Source organism: Octopus bimaculoides, chromosome 14 (genome assembly GCF_046866305.1).
Source record: "Octopus bimaculoides isolate indiv1 chromosome 14, ASM4686630v1, whole genome shotgun sequence".
In the NCBI taxonomy this organism is placed as follows: Eukaryota; Metazoa; Mollusca; class Cephalopoda; order Octopoda; family Octopodidae; genus Octopus; species Octopus bimaculoides.
In genome coordinates this window covers 36200685-36208184 of record NC_142941.1, presented here as the reverse complement: position 1 = coordinate 36208184, position 7500 = coordinate 36200685, and the positions used below count along the sequence as shown (strand labels likewise).

The 7500-nt window shown below is 33.2% G+C and overlaps 1 protein-coding gene across 12 annotated transcripts in view; it reads left to right on the top strand.

Annotated features, from left to right (window-relative positions):
* The window catches only part of LOC106881593 (protocadherin beta-15), a 319651-nt gene that overhangs the window by 244793 nt on the left and 67358 nt on the right, over window positions 1-7500 (top strand). For 4 of the 12 annotated variants that reach the window (XR_008265530.2, XR_016244292.1, XM_052973060.2 and 1 more), the window contains exon 1: window positions 1715-2145. The exons of 7 other annotated variants lie outside the window; for them this stretch is intronic. The gene's annotated coding sequence lies outside the window, so the exon portion shown is untranslated. Of the gene's footprint in view, window positions 1-1714; window positions 2146-7500 lie in introns of those variants that run through there. One more of the 12 variants, XM_014921466.3, reaches the window with a different exon arrangement.

The window sequence follows — 7500 nt, the reverse complement described above, 5'->3', positions numbered from 1 at the left end:
TCTATAATTCCAGTTTTATCTTATAACTTTAAGCAACAGCAACAACAACAACGTGATACATAATATACATAAAATATATAATAATAATAATAATAATAATAATAATGATTATGATGATGATGATGGCTAAAAGAAATTTCACATGGTAAGAACAAGGCATAAATCAAGCCTTTTTAAAACATTAAATCATCCTTCTCAAAATATAAAGAATACACCCCACCCTCAACCACTTTTCCTCCATGTTTTTTTAAAAAACTTATCCCTTATCTGAAAGATCAGCTTACATATATACACACACACACACACACACACACACACACACATATATATCCTCCCATATCTCCTTTACATTCTCTCACCCTACTCTGAAATGCCTTTTTACTCCTTCTGAATTTTTGAATAGCCTCTACCCTCACCTACTTCTTCCTTACTAGCTATCCCTAGATATTTTTTCACCACTTCCATCCTCCCCCCCCCCCTTTACTTTCCCTATATTTATTTCTTCATCCAAACCTACCACTAAGACCACTCACACAACATCACTATTACCATCACCATGCCCACCATTGCTATCACCATTTCACCTTAATTTCCTACAAACTTCATTATTTTAGCTTTCTCACAATTGCAGAGTACACACACAAATATATCAAATATATATACATATGTATATATATGAGTATGCATGTATGTATATACATATACAAATGCATAAACACACAGATATATACATACATATACACGTACATACAATTTCAACTGTGGCCAAATTTTTTTGTTAAATTTTTTTTTTTCTGATACATGTATGTATACAATGTAGAATTTTTGTGCGTCATTATATATACATCTACATACATACATGCATGCAGATGAGTGTGTGTATGTATATGTGTGTGTATTTTATTGTATAAATTCTTTATCGTTTTATTTTTTAAACTTATATTGCAATATTTTTTTATTTTTCTCCTTTACTCTTGTTAATTTGTTTAAAATTTTCTTTTTCATTTGCACGTTGTTACTGTTGTTATTTTTTAAAAAGAATGTGTGTGTGTGTGTGTGTGTTTATGTTATTATTGTTTGTTGGATGGACTTATTTTTTTTATGTTATTTTATTTATCTTTATCGATAATACAGAGTTTGTTATAGATGCTGTTGATAAACCACTGAAAATAATTTTTTTTTCCCCCTATTTACATGCACACTATTACATTAGTTGAGTCTTAGAGAAAGAGAGAGAGAGGGAGGGAGAAAGAGAGAGGGAGAGAGAGAGAGAGACAGTGTTGCAGAGAGACAAAGAATGGGAAAGAGGGAGAGGTAAGGTTGGTGGGGGTGGGGAAGAGTTTAAGAGTTGTGTCTTAAAGATTACAGAAGAAAACAGAAGGGTTCTGTTTCCTTTCCTATTTGGAACCACAAATGAGCTTGTCATTGTCTGCAACAAATTCCAAATATATACAAATAATATATATACACATACATATACACACATAAACACAAGTATGCATGCACAGATATACATACAGCACAACAAGAGAGAAAATTAAATAGATAGAACTGACAACACTTACATACATACACATCCATATCTGTGTATATATATATATATATATATATATATACATACACACACACACACACACACAAATACAAAAATATATACATGTATACACATACTTATATGTAATATATACATACACACATACATACATACATACATACATACATACATACATACATACATACATACATACATACTTACATACAAACAGACATACAGACATAGACAGATAGATGGATGGATAAATGAACTCACACATGCACGTGCAAAGCTCATATACACATTCAAAACAATCTATCTTGCTATCTATCTCTGTGTCTTTCTATTCCCCCCTCTCTCCCTCTCTCTCTCTAGCTCCTTCTTTCTTTATTTCCCCCTCTATCTCTCTCTGCATCTATCCCTCTCTCTTTCTCTCTCTCTCTCACATCCATAACAACATAGAGGAAGCCACATTTAACACCAATCACTCACTGGCAGCACATATCAGCAGCCAGCCAGCATAGACTGTAAAACTAACTCTACAGAAGGATACACTTTTCTCAAATAAGCAACTAAACTGAAAACGAAAAACCCCGCCAGTACAAGAATTGGTAAGTGTTGCCTATACTTTGACAGGAATTCTTAAAAAAAAAAACAAGATAACAAAAAGAAAAAAAAAGACACAGAAACCAACAACAAAAACTATACACAACACACTTCTGTGAAACCAGTTTTTGAAGAAAGTTTTAAGTCAAAATATTACAAGGATAGTTTGAATATTAATAGCTTGACTTCGTAAAGAAATATAGTTTGTTGGTCTTCAGTTAATGTTTTATCAATGTATCAACAGTAGTTCTTTTTTTTAATCAAGTGTAGGTATATATATATATATATATATATATATATATATATATATATATATATATATGTATGTATATACACAAATATGTAAACATATACATACACACACACATATATATACATACATATATATATACATATATATGTATATATATATATATACACACACATACATGCACATGTGTGGGAGTATGTATGTTTGTGAACGTGTGTATATTGTAGTTGGATGTGCATGTATGACAATATAAGTAATATTTACGTGTATATATATATATATATTTATAAAAATGTTTATATATATATCTGCATGTGCATCATACATACTTACACACTTATGTGTGTATGTATGTATCTGTATATGCAAGTATTTATGCATATGTTGATATGTATGTATATGATTATATTTATATACTTATGTATGTATGAATGTTTCTCTCTCACTCTCTTTCTCTTTAAATATACATACATATATACACATGCTCAAATGTTTACATATCTATCCGTTCTTCTCTCTTTCTCTCTCTGTATATATATATATATATATATATATATATATACACACACACATGCATAAATATTTACATATCTCTCTCTCTCTCTCTGTATATATATATATATATATATATATATATATATATTCATATGTACTCATATATACATAGGAGCTGGGGGCTGAAAAGTTCCTGGCTTTGGGTAAAAGAAAATACAGGAGGATTAGTTGTTTATGATTTTATTCCGCTCTCAGACTCACACACTAATTGCAGTGGACCCTCAGTTTTACTAGGCCCCTGTAAAAGAACTTCGAAGGTTGGTCCTCTAGCCAGGCCCTTCTCGGTACCCTTGGACTTTTCAGCAACCCCTCATATATATATTCAAGGCAGTACCCCAGCATGGCTACAGTCTAATGACTGATACCAGTAAAGGAAATAACAGAAATATATATACATATTTATGCATACGTATGTATACATATATATAGACATATATAGTGTATATATTCACAATAAATTGTTTTCTCTGTCTAACTTTTTCTTTTCCTTTCTATCTTCTTCCATATTTATGTAAACAAATATATACACACACATACACTCACACTCACGCACACACAAACGCACACTCATGCACACAAACACACACACTTAATCTCATGCACTCACACACACACAAGACTGTGTATAAGAAATTAACATGAATTCATGCATATTTGTATTACTATCAGCAGTCATTTTCACAGCAGATTTATTGATATTCACTATACAATGAAAAGTAGTGGTCAAGTGTTGGGTAATGTGGTGTGATGTAAAGGTAGATAAAGGGGTAGAGCATAGTGTGATGATGCTGTGTAACTGGACAGCATAGAGAGGTATTATTTAGAAGAGTGAATAATAAATAATAAATAATTATAAATGGCCCAGGCGTGGCCGTGTGGTAAGAAGCCTACTTCCCAACCACATGGTACCAGGTTCATGGTACCAGATTCATGGTACCAGGTTCATGTGTCTTCTACTATAAGCCTTGGGCTGACCAAAGCCTTATGAGTGGATTTGGTAGATAAAAGCTGAAAGAAGCCCATCATATGTGTGTGTGTGTGTGTGTGTGTGTGTGTGTGTGTGTGTGTCTTTGCATCTGTGTTTGTCCCCACTTACTTGACAAATGATGTTGGTGTGTTTATGTCGCCATAGCTTAGCAAATTGACAAAGGAGACTGATAGAATACATACTAAGCTTAAAAATAAATATTAAAAAAGTACTGGGGTCAATTCATTCAACTAAAAGTTTTTCAAGGCAGTGCCCCAACATGACCACACTCATATAAACATTATGACTTATGAGAGAGGAGGGGAGAGATAGAGAACGAGAGAGAGAGAGAGTTGCTGAAGTTCTTTAACCCCAGATCAGAATTAATTTAGCAAACCATCATTCAAAAATGTTCCAGCTATTGACTACCAATGCTGTCTTGAGACATGGGTGCACTGGCTAGTTGTCTAGGATCCTCACTGGTGTAGGAGCCCAATTCAAATCTATGTATGCTGTGATTTGCTCTCAATAAATATATACTATAAGGCCGAGTTCATTGATATATACTTGGGGTTGGGGACCAACAATGCTGCTGTGACAACCCTGCATGACCATCCCGCCATATTTTCATATTTCAGCATTACATTATGCTATGTATTCTTCATGTGTTTTTCGACAAGATACATATATATATATATATATATATATATATAATACAGTTTTAGGGAAAAGAACCAAGGTTCATGAACTCATCGATGAAAATCCACTTCGTTCTTTTCCCTAAAACTATATATATATATATATATATATATATATATTTTATACTGTGAAACTTAATTTAATTTTAATTTTTAATAAATTGAATTTAATTGAGTTTTTACCTGTAAATTTGGATTTTTATCCCTAATATTATTATTATTATTATATATATACATATATATATATATACTTCTATATCTCTCCACATTCTCTCACACTACTCTGAAATGCTTTTTTACTTCTTCTGAATAGCCTCTATCCTCACCCACTTATCTTCCTTACCTGCTGTCCCTAGATATGTTTACACCACTCCCAATCTCTATCACGACTTTCAGCTTGTGATTTGATGAAGATTTGACAGATATTTCTAGCAGTGTAGATGACTACATAACAGTTTTCAATGTGGATAAGAGAAAAAATCACTGATAGTAAACTCAAAATGTACTCCTTCATATCACCCTCATTAATGCATTTATGCATACTTCTAGTATACTTCATCTGTACTCTATCTGTGCATCGGTACTTTATACTCCATATGTATTCTATCTGTGCACAGTCAGTGCTTGAAGTGAAAACAAAAATACTTCCTTTTCAATCAGTTAAGCATTCACATATATTCACACAACCTGTAAACTATAGATTTCTAAATCCCTTTAAAATCTTTTAAAATTTCATTTCTCATTTGAGGAATGAGTAATGGTAAACTATTTGGACAGGAAAGAGTGGTTATAGGGTAGATATAGAAGTAATAATCTCCTAGTGAGTTGAGCCAATGTTGCATTTTCAATTCCAAGCTAAACCAATTCCAAGCCTCATTTTATTTCTTGTATTATCTATATCAAGACATAATAAATAACCTAGGGATGTGTTTGTGTGTGAGAGAGAGAGAGAGAGAGAGAGAGAGAGAGAGAGAGAGAGAGAGAGAGAGAGAGAGAGAGAGAGAGAGAGAGAGAGAGAGACAGATACATATAAAATTTATACAGTCTTCAGTGCTGGTACTGCTATTGTGTCATTTATTTGTCATCCATCTGGTGAAGCTCTGAGTAGCAGCATCACCAATCCTGAAGACTATAAACATTAAAAAAATTCACTTTCCTTATGTTGAGTTCTCTTTCCTTGTCACATGTAATTCACACAAACACAGAAGATATCTAACTATCTTTCTATTTATGACTATAAACATATATCCATATTTATCTTATATATATATATATATATATATATATATATATATATATATATATGCATGTGTGTGAGTGTGTATATATATATATATATATATATATATATATATGTGTTTATGTATATATATATGTGCGTGTGTGTGTATAAATATATATATATATATATATGCATGTGTGTGTGCATATATATATATATATATATATATATGCATGTGCATATGTGTGTGTATATATAATATACATATGCATGTGTCTGTGTGTATATATATATGTATGTATAAAGAGGTGGGTTTACAAGAACAGCAGACAGAGAAAATAGCTGAATTTTACTAGGCTTACATGCTTCTTTGTTTGTAATTTATTTCCGAGTTGACCAAACAGACCTCAGTATATATGACTGGTAAATACTTTATGAATATCCTGGGAGGGGCATGGAAATGAAAGTAAAAACTAGTCACATACCCATAGCTTTTTTAAAAATTTAACCTTGGAACAAGAGTGAGAGAAGATGAGGACAGAGAGCTACATACAGGTAAAGCATATAGTGTGATGCTTTGCTATTTCTGTTTGAAGACAAACTTTGGATCATGGATATGCTCCAAGACAAGTCAGAGCTGACATAGTGTCAAATAATGACAACTGTAAAGTTAAGCAAGTGAGGGAGCTTCTCTGTCATTCAAACTGTCAGAATCTCTCTCAAACTACATTGTCTTAAAAAATCCTAGGACACATCAGATAATGTAGACCTAGAGTGACTATGCCAAAAAAAATATTTAAATAAAACAAGATAGGATAATCATGAGTGGAACATCTTTGACCGTAGGCTTGCTCAATCAGAGGCTGAGCTGGGGTTAACCCTACAACAATAACATTTTCAGGTACAACTTGTACACAAACCACTTCATTTTCAATTTTTCCAAACAACATGGAACAAGATTAGAAAATAGTAACACAGCAACAATGACAACAACAATAAAAAAGCATTCACACAAAAGTGATTGTTTATGTGACCATTCTCATAGGTTGCTAGATAGTAGTGATGGTAGTGGTGGTGGTGGTGGTGGTGGTGGTGGTAGTAGTAGTAGTAGCAGTAGCAGTAGTAGTAGTAGCAGCAGCAGCAGCAGTAGTAGTAGTAGTAGTAGTAGTAGTAGTAGTGATAGCAGTGCTGATGGTGGTGATGCAGCTGCTGCTGTTCATTAAGGTGGTGATAGTGAAAGTGATGATGGTGCAGTGGTTGTGGTGACAGTAGAGAGCGATCGTGGTGGCAATGGAGATAGTGGTTATGATGGTAACAGATGAAAGAGGTGGTGATGATAGTGGTCACTGTGGTAGTGATGGTGATAGTGGTTGTGGTGATAGAATTGGTGCTGTGATGGTAACAGTAGTCTCTCTCTCTCTCTCTCTCTCTCTCTCTCTCTCTCTCTATCATGGAGAAAGAGAGTGAGAGTATTTTTCTAAATATACATAGCTCTTCTCTCTCTCACTTTCTCTCCCTCTCACAGTCACTCTCTCTTTCCCTCTCACTCTCACATTCTCTTTCTATCACCCTTGCTATCTTTCTTCAACTATTTTCTATATACCTCTATCATTAAGAAGTTTGCTTCTCAACCACATAGTTCCACCGAATGTCACCTTGGGCAAATTC